The sequence below is a fragment of the Uranotaenia lowii genome, chromosome 2 (genome assembly GCF_029784155.1).
Source record: "Uranotaenia lowii strain MFRU-FL chromosome 2, ASM2978415v1, whole genome shotgun sequence".
Lineage (NCBI taxonomy): Eukaryota > Metazoa > Arthropoda > Insecta > Diptera > Culicidae > Uranotaenia > Uranotaenia lowii.
In genome coordinates, this window is record NC_073692.1 from 409,079,965 (window position 1) to 409,095,313 (window position 15,349).

Consider the following 15,349-nt stretch of genomic DNA (forward strand, 5'->3'; position numbering starts at 1 on the left):
CAGTCTCGATCTTCAGAATGGTGATTTCGAATTGGTTCAGAGTCACAGACACTTCCACTGGAAATAGCAAACGCAGCAAGCCGGGGGTAATAAATCATATTTTTTAACACGCTTGCTGTGATTTTTGGTCTGGTCCTTCGAACCGGATTCAAAGAGCAGCATCAATAGGGTTATCGATTCTTTATTTCTTCACTTATCTTTATTCGAACTTTGACTCAAGTCTTCAAGAGCCTAGAGCTGGAAAGGTTCAAATTCTTTAAGTTAAAATACTCAAATTGTGAACACTTCTTAAAAAAAGGAAACTCCTGCAACCGTATCATCAAAGATGCATGCATCATTCACAGTCGTCGTATGTCTATTATCATCAGATTCGAGTCGAGTATCCTCGGAGAAATAGGTCTTGGAGACCGGGGGCAATCAGTTTTCCGCACCACGAAAAGCGAAGCCTGCCGGCGATGATAATCACTTTTCCGATGTGGTACGTTTCAACAGTTTTTTTGCACCAGGTTACGGAGTTTCCTTACTTTTTTCGGACTTCCACCCCCTCCTCTTGTTGGTATTTTTTTTTCTAGGGTACTTGTGCTGTGGAAGTTTTTTTTTTGCGTATTCCATGTGTGGTCGCATGCGTTTCTCTACACACGTAAGTGTGTGACATGTCCCTTTCTCTGGATGGTGCGAATACGAATCGATTTGTTTGGAGTACATTCCTGGTTTATCATCATGTGTCATCGTTCAGGGGACAGGCTCGAATTGGCTGAAATATGTAATGTGGTAGAAAAAAAATCTGAGATACTGATTTTGGCACTTGAATTAATGGTATTGCTCCAAAGCCTCTCGGATTTTTGGAAGTCGTCTTGGCTTCTTGCAATTTCGTAAAGATAAATTAACAGCAAAATATGTTCGACAGCGAGGAAAATTCGACCTTTGCTCGAGAAATGAGGATGTTCTCTTTCAAAGGGTCTTTAAATGTGTGAATTGGTATTGAAAATTAACAAAATTTGGATTCATTTTCTCGAGTTTTAAAAACCTTCTTCCTTAATTTCACAATCAAATATTGAATATTTGAACTTAATAATGTCGTCATAAAATAGTTTTCTGGTTTGCACCAATCCGAGATTGGACAATTTAAAAAGTACAAGTTTTTGTTGAAAAATCTTATATAACTAATGAACGCCTCCAGATACAAGTTTGCTCTCTGAGAGAAAAATGTGCTGATATTATTTTCATGAAAATGCTCAGAAAACATATTTCTTGTATGAGGTCATTCACAAAAGTAAGAGCAAAAATATTGGTATTTTCGACACACCCTAACATTTCAACAAAAAAAATCATAACTTTCTTACAAATCGTCATATGTATGTGATGACTTGAGCAATATTGCCTCAAAACCTTGTCATCAGAAGAGTATTCTTCTCGCATGAGACTCTGACAAAAGTAAAGATCGACTCACCTGAGGCTTCACCTTACCAAGTGATTACTAGTCGACCAGGTTCGCGTTCAGCTTTCTTACGATTTTCCACCCGATCTCATCCAGGCCCAGGTACAGGAATCAAAGTTTCACAAAATAAATAAATAAAAATGAAAGAGTGTTTAGCTTTTCAAAATGAGAATTCAGTCATTGTGTTTTTCATGCTTTATTTATAACTTACCCTAACTACTTATAAACTAATTGATTATTAAAAAAAAATTCAACTTAAAACTATTAATGTGTGTGTGTGTAAGTGTTTGTGTCTTAAAAATAGTGTATCCCGCGATGTCCGCCATCTTCTCTAGCATGCACATGCAATTGAAGCCAAAACCCATTTGGCTTGGGTAGGCTCATGGCGCCATTGTGCTAGAGAAGCCACTCCAGATAATTATGCGACAATCAATTTTAGCTCAGGAACAAATAGGTCTGCAGAGGACCAAAGGGTGGATTTAGTATGAAGTCTTCACAATTTATGATTAGCCTTACCGATCTCTCATCTCCACCTCAAATTACTTAGTCCCGCATCGTTGAATTTACCAGGCCAGAAATAACAATAGAGACAAAAGATATCTCGGTTTTAACGCTGGCGACTTCCTGTGTAAACGCGAGACTTTAGGATGGAGATTTGCTAATCATAGAGATGTTTTAATTTACCTCAACGATCGAATTTACAGCATGCATTAAACGCGCGAATTCTAAGTGTCAGCCTCAAAGCTGCATTACCGGTCAGGCACTTGTAATAACTTATTGGATACTATCTTCAGAACACCGTATATCACCGTATCAAATAAAGCGGAATCACGGTTGTAGTTATATCGTACACGATAGCACAGCCTGTTTGACGGTTAACCGATAACTGATAGTGATGCATGGTCTCGAGCGTGGTTGTTCGCTCGATCAAAAGCTGTATCAGTTCGATCGGAGTTCTAAACGACGCTGGCGCGTCATTATCGAGTTTCTAACGACGCCGACGCCTCATGGTTAAGATCTGCTTGGGCACTCATCAGTACAACGTGATCAAGTACCTACGTTGATCAACTCAATGCCAAGCTAGGGCGGGAATATTGATCCTCTGCTGTGTGATGTACACAATAGGTAGACCGATCAGTTTTGTCGAAATAATAATGAGATCTCGTTTTGAGTGGCTTCTGGATGCGATGTTTTTTTTTGTTAGCTACATGATGTGTTATGAGTGTTTTAAGTGTTGTGAGAGGTGTGCACATACAAGTTTCCACAACTATGATGCCCTTCTCTGGCTGGAGGGATAATAAACAATTCCAAGGCAACGAATCTACAACCGCAGTCGATCGTTACCACTTGGTAGGTTACAACCTGTTGGCTACAGCTTTGTACAAGACAAGACAATTTGGAAAATGTTTTTATGTGTAAATTATGCAATAATGACACTACCTTATATTTGATTTAAGGTTATTAAAGCGCCTGGTTTGATGAGCATTTTCGCTGAAGACACTATTTGTTTATCTTTCATTGAATATTGAATTTTGTGTAATGTTTTCAGTCGCAGTTTTCCATACAAAGGATGACTGAAAATCGGTTAGCGTGTAGAACTCCGACAGATTTTACACTGATTTGACACGTCGCACAAATGTCGCAGTCATGAGTGCGCAGTCCAATCTAGTGCACTGCGTATAATAATATCTTCGTAATTAAATTTGTCACGATAAAGTTTCGTCCTGAACCACTGTTCATTGGTGGCTCACCTCTAGGGAGTGCCGTGCCTTCGAATGCAATCCGTAAAAATGGATTTACCACCTGGGTGATCAACAAATCAAAAAAGGAGTGTGATTCCTTGTGATTGCAGCTGTGATTCTACCGAGTGAATGTCGTGGGAAAAGCGGTACATCACTAGAATACTTTGGAAAAGAGATGCTCTCGTTGCCCGAGGAGTTACTGAAGTCAGAGTGAGCCCAGGAGAAGCGACACTCGATCGGCACACGGCAGGCAGAATACTTACTCGATCTTGCGTCATGGCGTAAATATGGGTGTCCATGGGATAAAGCTTCAGAGCTGTTCTGGACTGCGAGGATTGTGCTCTTGTAGCAAATTCAGAAACGTGATCGCTTACCGAACCTTAATTTGAAATTCTCAAAGTCACCCGATAGTTTCAACTGACCAACCATTCATAGGTTCTGTGGTCCGGAATTTTTCCCCCGAATTCACACGATTCATGGTCTGAGCTTTGGGTCGAAAGAGCTCCAGGACAACTCTATGTTAGGCACGCGTAAGGATAACCTTGAGTATCATGTTGGTTTCCACATCTGCGGGTGATGGATGAATTCCTGGAATTGAAGCGAGTATTAAAAACTTGTTCTGAAACGAAACTGAAATCGATACAGGCTTATGGACATATCAAGAACTTGAGATTTTCTTTAAGAATAATGTCACCAAACTGTCAACAAAGAAGCCCAGAATGTTTCTAAGGACAGCAGGCCATGGAAATTCTTACACCCAAGGTTATAAAAAGGTAAACAAAAGACAAGATAGTTCTAAAAGTAACCGAGTCAAATCACAAGTAAGCATGAAGTCATCTTTTTGTGAAAGTACACTCGCATAGTTTGTACGACTACAATTTGTCTTTCGACGTTGTGCGAACCGAATGTATGCCGAATGGTGGCTTCGTCAGCTAAAGACTTCCGCGTAGAAAGAATATTTAAACAAACACTGCGTAAAATCGTCGCGATAGCTGAACTTCAGAGGTCACCTACTTGTCAATTCTCTGTCAGTACTTTGAAATTGTTGGCGGTTCCTATGTAATAAGATTCTTCTAACGTGATTGGCGTTCTCGTCATAGTAGGCCAGCTTTAGATCTGTCGCAACATATCTACATTTTCTGTCTTCACAATCATCGTCTCATTTATCTCTTGGATTTCATCTGGTAGCTTTTTGAGGACTTCTCGCTGACTTTCTCTATCTTATTGCTGAGATGTTGTATCTTTCTGGCTTTTTTGAGGACCATGGGCCTGTGCCACATTCATATCGGTCGACTTGGCTTCTCTGAGTTTTCATTCGTTCAATGACGAATTCACTCAGAATCTGAACATTGTTTGCTGTTTTCGCTACCATCGGAAGTTGTTCTTTGCTAGTATCAGACTCATACCTAATTTCTCCTTACCTATCTAATACCTTCTGGGCTGGGGTGCGAGTAACCTAAGCGGAGATCGGGTACCCAACCCCGGTGGATGCTTTGGTCGCATGCAGACTGAGAAGGTGGCCGCACGCGTCTGTTCCCCATGTCAGGGGCGGCGTGCAACAACAACCGAGCGTCTGTTCTCCAGGTCAGGGGCGGCTCAAACAGCGTCTGTCTTGCAGCAAGCGGCTGAATTTATGAAATGCGGCTCCCGCCAGCTAAGTCCAAGATGGCAGCCCCATCGCGGGATAGGGACTTTAGGCTAACAACCTACTGCTCCTGATATCTTGTATTGTTACAGAAACTGAGAGAAGAAATAACCGATTTGGAACTTTGGCAACGACTTTTAGCATGAAAACACGGACTAGAATTGGAACTTGGAATGTTTTGACCCTTGCCCAGCCAGGAAAGCTGGCTCAACTTGCTAGAGAAGCTAGCCGCCTCAAGCTAGAGATATTGGGACTGAGCGAAGTCCGTTGGCCTAACACTGGAGAACACAAGACACAGTCCGGGCAAGTACTGCTTTACTCTGGCATACGAGGAGAACATGCTACTCGGGAACGAGGAGTTGGTTTCCTGTTAAGCTCGCAGGCCCATGCGGCCCTCATAAGATGGGAACCGATAAACGAAAGAATAATCGTAGCCAGATTCAGAACACGGGTTAGAAACCTTACAATGGTCCAGTGTTATGCGCCAACTGACGTTGCCGATTTGCAGGAGAAAGAGCAGTTTTACAGTCAATTGAACAGCGTGGTTGAGAGAATTCCGAAGGGTGACATTCAAATCCACTTAGGCGACTTCAACGCAAAGGTTGGCTCCGATAATCAGGACCTTGAGCGCATCATGGGGCGCCATGGCCTAGGACAGATGAGCGAAAACGGAGAGCTGTTTGTAGAATTTTGTGGCAACAACAACATGGTGATCGGTGGATCGCTCTTCCCCCATCGACCAGCACATAAGGTCACTTGGGTATCCCGAGATGGCCGAACAGAAAATCAAATTGACCACATCTGCATCAGCCGAAAATGGAGAAGGAGCCTTCTTGATGTCCGCAACAAGCGAAGCGCAGACATTGCATCTGACCATCACCTCGTCCTTGGCGAGATACGACTGAGAGTTGCGCGTGTCCAACGGCGCGAGGAGAAGGTCGGGTGTCGATACGACGTCCGCCGGTTGGAGAATCCAGAGGTGAAAAGGGCATACGTTGAACAGCTAGAATCCCGAGCCTCGGAGCTGCCGACAGACGGAACAGTCGAAGAACAGTGGTGTGGAATCAAGAATGCCTTTATCACGACGAGCCATGGTACTCTCGGTAAAGTTTGTGGAAGACGATGTGAATGGATGTCGGATGAAACCTGGAGGATGATCGATGATCGGAGAAAGGCGAAAGTCGGAATTGAGCAGGCATGTACCGGGTCAGCCAAAACAGCCGCCCGCTTACGATATGCGGAGCTGGAAAAGGCAGTTAAACGAGCTTGTAGACGAGACAAGAGAGCCTGGACAAACTCCCTAGCCGAAGAGGGAGAAAGAGCCGCCGCCATTGGAGATATCCGATTATTATATGATATTTCTCGCCGCCTTAGTGGTGCAAGGACTAATGCAAGAATGCCGCTGAAAAACCGAGCAGGTCAGCTGCTGACAGATCGAACAGATCAGCTCAAGCGTTGGACTGAGCATTTTGATCAACTTTTCCGAGTTACAAATAGCAATGGCCAACAGAACCCGCAGCTCGAGGCGCCCACAGTGAGTCGCATTAATGGCGTCAACTCGGAAGCGCCCTCGCTGGCTGAAATAGAAGCGGCAATCAAGAACATGAAATCCAACAAAGCGCCTGGAATCGATTGCATTCCTGCTGAAATGCTCAAAGCCGACCCTGCCTTGTCAGCACAAATGTTGCACCGTCTTTTCGCTGACATTTGGGATACTGCAACATTCCCGGCCGACTGGATGCAGGGTATCCTCGTAAAGGTCCCAAAGAAAGGAGACCTAACAGAGTGCGGTAACTGGCGTGGCATAACTTTGATCTGTACAACCCTCAAAGTACTCTGCAAAGTGATCCTGAACAGGATCCAGGAGAAAATCGACGCTACACTCCGACGGCAACAAGCTGGATTCCGATCCGGACGATCATGTGTGGACCACATCACAACGCTACGAATAATACTGGAACAAATCAACGAATTCCAGGACTCTCTTCTGCTGGTGTTCGTTGATTTCGAAAAAGCATTTGACCGACTGAACCACGAAAACATCTGGGCTGCTCTTAGACGAAGAGGGGTCCCAGAGAAACTAGTCCATCTCATCGAAGCACAGTACGAGGCATTTTCGTGCAAGGTCTTGCACGACGGTGTCTTGTCCGAACCAATCCCGGTAACTGCTGGAGTGAGACAAGGATGTATTTTATCACCGCTACTTTTTCTCATCGTAATGGATGAGATCTTGACTGGATCGATTGACTGTAGACCAAACCGAGGATTGCCGTGGAATCCTTCAACCATGGAGCAACTGAACGACCTTGACCTGGCAGACGATATTGTTTTGCTCGCCCAAACACAACAAGACATGCAGAGCAAACTCGATGACCTCACCGAAAGCTCCAAGGCAGCAGGTCTCAAAATCAATGTCGGAAAGACCAAGTCGATGGAAATCAATACAGGAAATCGTTCCAATTTCGTGGTAGCTGGACAACAGGTTGAGACAGTGGAGTGCTTCCAGTATCTTGGTAGCCAGATTACGCCTGATGGTGGTACCAAGAAGGACATCGAAACCCGGATCAGAAAAGCCCGATTTGCGTTTGCGAGTCTCCGAAACATCTGGCGGTCACGCCAGATCTCTCTACGAACTAAGATCCGAATCTTCAACTCAAACGTCAAATCCGTATTGCTGTACGGGTGTGAGACTTGGTGCACATATGCGGTGACGACGCGAAAACTGCAAGTTTTTGTGAATCGCTGCCTGCGGAACATCATCCGCGCTTGGTGGCCTGGCAACTGGATCTCAAACGTTGAACTTCATCGCCGGTGTCATCAAAAGGCGCTAAAAATCGAGATTCGAGAACGTAAGTGGAGATGGATTGGGCACACGCTGCGAAGAGATGAAAACGAGATTTGCAGAGAGGCGCTTGACTGGAATCCAGATGGGCATCGAAGAAGAGGCAGGCCCAAAAGCTCGTGGCGGCGAAGTCTAGCCGCTGAAATCCGCACAGTTGACGATAACCTTGGCTGGCAGCAAGTGAAGACGCTGGCTCCGGATCGCCAGCAGTGGAGATCTTTTATCTCAGCCCTATGCGCCGGTCAATCGGCGCTGGACCCTTAGGTAGGTAGGTATCTAATACCTTCCACGCTGGTTTTTCGGTGTATTTGTTTCGGTTGTATGTCCGTCAGGGCCCAGACAGATGTTAGACCGTACTGGTTATCAGGCCGAAGTATTTTCGGCCGAATAGGACTATAGACCGAATGGGAAATATTTGGCTGAGGGTTTTTGGCCGAAGGTTTGTTAGGTGGATTGGTTATCAGGCTGATTGGACGCAAGGCCGAAAGAATGTTAAACCGAATGATTGTTAGTTGGTCGAATGACGAAAGAGTTTTTTTTCATTGATTGTAAACCCAGGTGGTAAATTCTTTTTACGGATCTTATCCCAAGGCACTGCGAGCCACTGCGTCCCCCCTCTCTCAGTTTGCTGCTTCAGTTCATGGCTGCAGTTGGGCGCCTCGTGATACAATGTTGTTACAAGTAACATTGTACCCCCTTTGCCATAAAGACAACCTGGTACGACTAACTTTTATTCCCATCTTGAACTGCTTAACACACTATCCTTTTATAGTAGGAGGTCTATTCCGGCTAATGCGCTCCTAGGCAAAACTCGTTTCGGACCCACTTATCAGTATATCCTTTATTTCAACACGATCGATGCACGACCTATTCTCTAATGAGATTTCAACTCATCATCTACATCTAATCGTTTTGAAAGAGGTCCACATTTTTGCGTATCTGGTCCAGAAAGTTGAGAAAAACAAATCGAGTTGTCAACGATACTTTCTCTGATCGCACACACGGGTGAAAGACCTACCGAGCTCAGACTCCTCCGACACCTTTGTCTGCGTCTGAGACCACTTGCGTCTGATACCTTTTTCCTCTAGTGTCGAATGAAGTCACCACTTTGCGCAACCACTAGATTTGCGGATCGGAGTCGAATACGCAATTCGGGTGCATCAATTCCTGATACACGTGTTGAACCTTGACACATTTGGCACTACATTGGTCTTCGTCTGACATCTCTTGTGTTTGACCCATCTCCAAATGTTGACCTGTAGGAAGTCACCTCTTTGTGAAACTACTCATTTAACAAAGCGGGTTTCAGAGTTTGGGAACATGACCCCCCGAACGCGTGTCTGACCCTCACAACTGACAACTTTGTACTGGTATCTGGTATCTAGGAGCACCACTTCTTCCGCGCAGATAAAAAGAATCTGTAGACGGCCTCTAGTGGATTTACCAGCTCAGAGCTCAACAACAGGATCTTTTTTACTAGTTGATCCCTTAGGTGGTAAATCCTTTTAACGGTTTGCATTCCAAGGCACGGGCAAGGAACTGCGACTCCCCAGAATGCTATCGTGGTTACAATTTTGTCGACTGTAGATACTATGTATCTCTACGCCATATAGTCCACCTGGGGCCACTGGTCATATTTTCCATCCGGACCAGCAACTTTTACGCTCATCGGCTTACTCGGTTTCAAGTCAAAACTCCAGCATAAATACCCTGCCTCTTGTTACAATTTAAGACTAAGAACCTTTCCTCTGACGACTCGATGACCGGCCTTTACTCGTAACTCGAGGCTCGCTCGGTTACCACGACTATCGTGCGCTCCGCCTTTGTTGAAGTCCACTGCTAGAGACCAATGACCTCTCCTCTAACGACTTGAGGTCTTTGACCCGCTTGGGTTGGCTCGAGACCCTCTTTTTTTGCCCATCCGTGTACCGATGAGGGCAGCTTATCCTGGGCACGCACCTGTTACAGCACATACTCGGAACTTTGCGAAACTACTCAAGTGATTCCCGAAGACGTCATCCTATACCGACTCGAGTGACTCACCCGCTGATGACGTGAAGTCACTCTACCCGAGAGTATTTCGCAGGGGGCGCGTTCTACTCGGATACGTTGCGACGGCAACGGTGGAGATATCAAATACACGTACGCGACGTACATCCATGTTTCCGATCCATCCAAAATCCAAAGTTAGAGATCAAGCGACAACAACAGGGTATTTTTAATTAGTTGATTACTCAGGTGGTAAATCTCGGTTTACGGATTGTGTTTCAAGGTACGGCGAGTCACCGCGTCCCCCCAGTTTGCTACTACTGGGTGCAATGGGAAGACTCATGATATACTCCGTATATACATCCTACTACCTGAACTTCACCTGGAGCCACAGACCTAGTTCCCCCATTGAACTGTCTGACACCCTATGCTTCAATAGTGGGAGGTCGCGCTAGTGCGTTCCAAGGCAATACTCATAAACGAGACCACTTTCAGCAAAACCTCTCATCCTAACGACTCGACGTCTGAACTCTTCTCTAACGACTTGAGAACCGACATCATTTGCAATGACTCGAGATTCCAACATAAACCGCTACTCTTTGCGATTCAAGGCCTGATCTCTCCTCTAACGACTCGACCGTGGTTGACATACACATACCTCTCCTCTGCACGACTCAAGGCCCGATCTTTGCTCTAGTGACTCGAGATCTGACCTCTCCTCTAAATGAATCGATGTAACCACTTATACTTCTCCTCTTGTTTATTAAAGGCCTGATCTCTCCTTATGTGACTCGAGACCCGACCTCTTATCGTAAAGATTATTTAGGGGTGGACCACACAAACCTCTCCTCCTGAAGACTCGAAACCTGACCTCTCTTAAACGACTCGAAGTCCGACTTCTTACCTCTAGGACCTCGAGTCCACTACCTTTATGCCCGTCGTGTGCCGATCGAGAGCAGCTTATCCTAGACTCGAGTGTGTCACAGCACACGCACGGGACTTAACGCAACTACTCGGATGATTCCCAACGAAGACTGACTACTGACTTCTGAGATAATCCGAAAGTAGAGTATTCTACGCATAATCGCAGCGTATCCCTCCGTCGATGAGGTCAGCTTACTTCGATAGTTGTCCGATCTTCTTGAATCCCCTTGGTTGGCAACCCTAGAATTTGCGGCCCGCGGCGTTTTTTGCCCGTCGTGTTCGGGATCTTGAACGACATCCTACACCGACTCGAGAGGTTCGCCCAGCACCGAGAACCTTTCTAGTCGTGGGGTTCCACCGACATTGGATTAAACCCTTCCTACGAGATCCGCTACGAGAAAGGTATAGTCTTATCACCACAGTTTCCCCTGCATGAAGTGGCACTACTTGGATACTCCCCGACGGTGAGGGTATCATACACACGTTTGCGGCGCATTCATGACCTCCACAAGGCAGAAGATGATGATATATTTGTAGCTTCGATCAAGGGACCGGACGCACACTACTCAGATTCTCCCCGACGATGTAGTCATCCTTCACCGTTTGCGAACTGCCGTTGATTCGGCTCCTCTGCTGGGCAGTCACGATCTGGGTGAACTCACCGCTGACCGCATGCCATGTGTTGGAGTTCGTACTCATCCTCTGCTCTACGTTAGCTATTGTCGTGTCGGGCCTACAGACGGCAAGGATGTTGGTACGTACCGCCGTAAACCTCGGACAGGCAAACACCACGTGTTCGGGTGTTTCCTCTTCGTCCCCACAATCTGGGCAATATGACGAAGCGACATGTCCAAATCGGTAGTGATTCTTCATGAAGCATCCATGTCCAGTTAGGAATTACGTCCACTTTACCGTGTACTCTTCATCTCGCTGAGCTGTCCCACAGCTGCTGCCAGTTTGACATCGAGTTCTCATTGGCGAAATCTCGTACGCTGGGCGTTTCTTTACTATCGTTACAACAAATATCCCCCTCTACGCAGGTGGCTTTGGACGAGATGGTCCGGTATCCCATGACTACGTGCGGGTTCATCAGCCTGGACACTGCTAAGTCTCTGCAAGTTACATTGTCTTCCCAGGGCCTGCCATCAGGCCGCCGCTCCGTACCACAAGATTGACGTGGTCACGATTGACAGTATCCTCTTCTTAATACTGCGGATTGCCGATGAGTTCGACATCATCCGTGTGAGTGTGGCCGTGGCCATAGCCGCTCTCTTACACACGTTATAGACATGACTCATGAGCTGAGACTGTCGCCGATCATCACCCTTAGGTTGTTAATTGCGCGTTTGGACACTTTATCACACAGTCCAACTGCAATGGTACTTTTTTGGGGTGAGATCAGGTTGGTGATCAGCGCCTTTTCAGATTTTTAATGGGCTAGCCGCAGGCACTTGAAATGCATCCAGCTTTCCACTACTGTCGAGGAGCCTATAGCCAAGAGAACTACATCATCCGCATATCCTACGAAATCAGCTCCCGATGGGAGGCTCATTCGTTAGAGCTAGTCTTATATGATATTCCACAGGACCGGACCAAGTATTGACCCCTGTGGCACACCCACCGAAACATCTAGTGTCCATATGCCCTTTTATTAGTCGAGATCACCCAGGTGTAAATCCTTCTTATGGATTGCGCTCCAAGGCGCGGCGAGCCACCGCGTCTCCTCAGTTTGCTTCTCTGCGTCCATGGGTGCAATTGGTGACTCATGATACTATGTACCCCTACACCATAAAGTCCACCTGGGGCCTCTGGCCATATTTCCCATCCGGACCTGCAACAAAGGCTTTACCCATGATGGGAAGAGCATACTCGCGCAAAGCGCTCCGCGGCAATACTCTGCTGTCACGATTCACGACTCACGGGTTGGCAGTCTGTTCGCCGCTACTCGTGACTCGAGTCCCACATTCGGCCTCTTGCCACAATTCGAGACGTCTTGACCCGCCTCTCCTCGTGACTCAAGACCCTCTCACTCACACAATTTGAGACGTCTTTACCCGCCTCTTCTCGTGTCTTGAGGGCCCTCATTTAATACGTCTCTTGACCCGATTCGAGACGAGAACAACTCGCCTCTCCTCGGGTCTGGAGATATCCACACATCCAACTATTTCTCCGTCTCGACTCTTCGAGACTCATCCTGAGGCCCATCCACTGGGCGCTACATTTTACGGCACAAGGCCCCTCTGTCCGTCGTGAGTCGATCGTATTCGCGAATCGGAGCCAGGAACCTCCCCAAAAGGCAGATCGATCAAAACCCGCTCGAACATTTGGTCGTCTCGCATATCGGGGTCGCGACTACCCGATACACGTTACGACCCCTCCCTCTTGCAACTGAGCCCTGGTACCAAGGTAACCAATCGCGCCACGTTTTTGCCACACTCGGCACGCAGCTCGTCGGCGGGCTGGCTGCACCAAGTGTGACGTGTAGTTCCCTCGGCCGTACGCCTACAGGTGACAAGTCTATAGACACGTTTGCACTCTGCACCACGGGGAGGTGAAACTACTTCGCAGAGCGTGCCCTAACGCACCGGTCATGTACTGTAGTTGGCGATTGTGGGAATGACTTTTCACAAGCATATACAGATATAACGGGACCCTCAGTTGGATGAGCGACGACGCAATCGCTGTCAAACTGACGCGTTCTTCACGTCCTGTCCGTTATCTCAATGACAGAGCGGATGGCGTCTACGATGCTGCGTCCTCTACGAAAACCAAACTGTTTCTCCGAGAGTTCGCCCTCACTTTCAGTGTACCCCTAGAGACGGTTCTGAATCACCTTCTCCAGGACCTTACCCGCTGTATCCAGTAAACAGGTCGCCCGGTACGCAGATGGTTCTCCGGGAGACTTACCCGGTTTTGGCAGAAGGACTCGTTTCCGCCGCTTCCACGTATCAGGAATCGCCCGTTCCGTCACATATCGTTGCATTGATGACCAGAACACTTCGGAGAACTCCCTGATCGCGGCTTTCACTGCGACGTTCGCAAAGCCGTCCGGTTCGGGGGCTTTCCTTGATTGGAGAGACTTGGCGATTTCGCAAAGTTCATCCACCATAATCGTTTCCTCGTGTTGTGTACCATCGTGTTGTGGGAACCAATTTGTCTGGGCACGTTTCAACAACAGGGTTGGAGATACTGAAAAGTAGCCATGTTTTCATCCTTGATGAACTTGTTTAGACCAATTTTCAGAGAGAAAACTTTTTATTCAATTTCACTGCAAATAATGCGGAGCCATGACCAGTTGCTATACTTCTTTTGCCTTACAAAATGATCGAATGTTAAGCGAGGCTGAGGCGAATTACAAGACCTTCTGTATCTTAAGGTCCTCGGGAACATCAAACATAGCCCTGGTCGTCACATTCAGGTTTACAGAAATTAGTTTATAGTCATCCTTGATATACAGTACCGTTCATAATTGTATAGAAATTGGAAGCACGCGCACTGTCACTTCGACTTTGAACTTCCATAACTTTTTACTCTGATGATATTTTTTGATCAAATTTTCTGCGTAAGATAGATCAACTATCACACAATCATGTCACAAAATTTGAGCTTTCTGGAGTTTGTGTGGTCTGAGATACATGAATTCTACGAAAATCGGACTTTTTGGACTTTTCTCATTCAAACTGCAATATCTCAGAAACTACGCTACATATTTTGTTCAAATTTTGCAGAGTGATTGTGGAAAGGTAAAGCTATCATGTCTGAAGTTTTTGAAAAGTTCGATAGATGGGATCAAAAGTTACTGGAGGTACAATATTTCAGGCATGAACCTAAAAATGCGATTTCTATAGAATTATGGACGATTGTTTTCATAGGAAAGTCCTATTTTATGTTTATCAACCAGCAGATCTATTTAAACCAAAAACCCAAAACAATATCGCGAGATTCTGATTTCAAAACACAAATAGATCATTTATTCCATTTTTTCTTTTCTTCATTTCTTTTACCAGACATTTTTTGACTGATTTGTGGATGGAAAAAATTTTGTTCTCATGAATCGTCCAAAATTCTATAGAAATCGCATTTCTAGGTTCATGCCTGAAAAATTTAACCTCCAGTAACTTTTGATCCCATCGATTGAACTTTTCAAAAACTTCAGACATGATAGCTTTACATTTCCACAATCACTCTGCAAAATTTGAACAAAATATGTAGCGTAGTTTCTGAGATATTGCAGTTTGAATGAGAAAAGTCCAAAAAGTCCGATTTTCGTAGAATTCATGTATCTCAGACCACACAAACTCCAGAAAGCTCAAATTTTGTGACATGATTGTGTGATAGTTGATCTATCTTACGCAGAAAATTTGATCAAAAAATATCATCAGAGTAAAAAGTTATAGAAGTTCAAAGTCGAAGTGACAGTGCGCGTGCTTCCAATTTCTATACAATTATGAACGGTACTGTACGTCTCACCATCCAACACGCCTCAGTGTGGCTTGGTCAACTTTTGATTATACAGCTCCCGCGCACAACTTTTTGCGGTCGTATTTTGCTTCTCATTTCTGTTTTGGTACTTGTGCACGAAAGACACGTAGCCTACTAGGTTGAATTTATTCAATTTATTTTAATTTATTTTTTGGTTTAATAGTTCTACTGAATCAAAGCAATCGAAATGAATTAAGATTATGTGGAGGAAGGATTTTCTTCAAGCCAGTTTTGCAAAAATAATCATGAAAGGTTTTTCGGAAGTCTCTAAAATACGATTAAAAAAT

General features: G+C 45.5%; 1 long non-coding RNA gene across 1 annotated transcript; it reads right to left on the minus strand.

Moving 5' to 3' along the window:
* Positions 1–1,655: 1,655 nt before the first annotated feature.
* On the minus strand, positions 1,656–2,354 carry LOC129740960 (uncharacterized). Its single transcript, XR_008736398.1, has 3 exons — positions 2,123–2,354; positions 1,955–2,062; positions 1,656–1,894 (listed from the first exon to the last, which is right to left on the minus strand). It is a non-coding gene; the product is annotated as an uncharacterized LOC129740960 (long non-coding RNA).
* Positions 2,355–15,349: the final 12,995 nt, after the last annotated feature.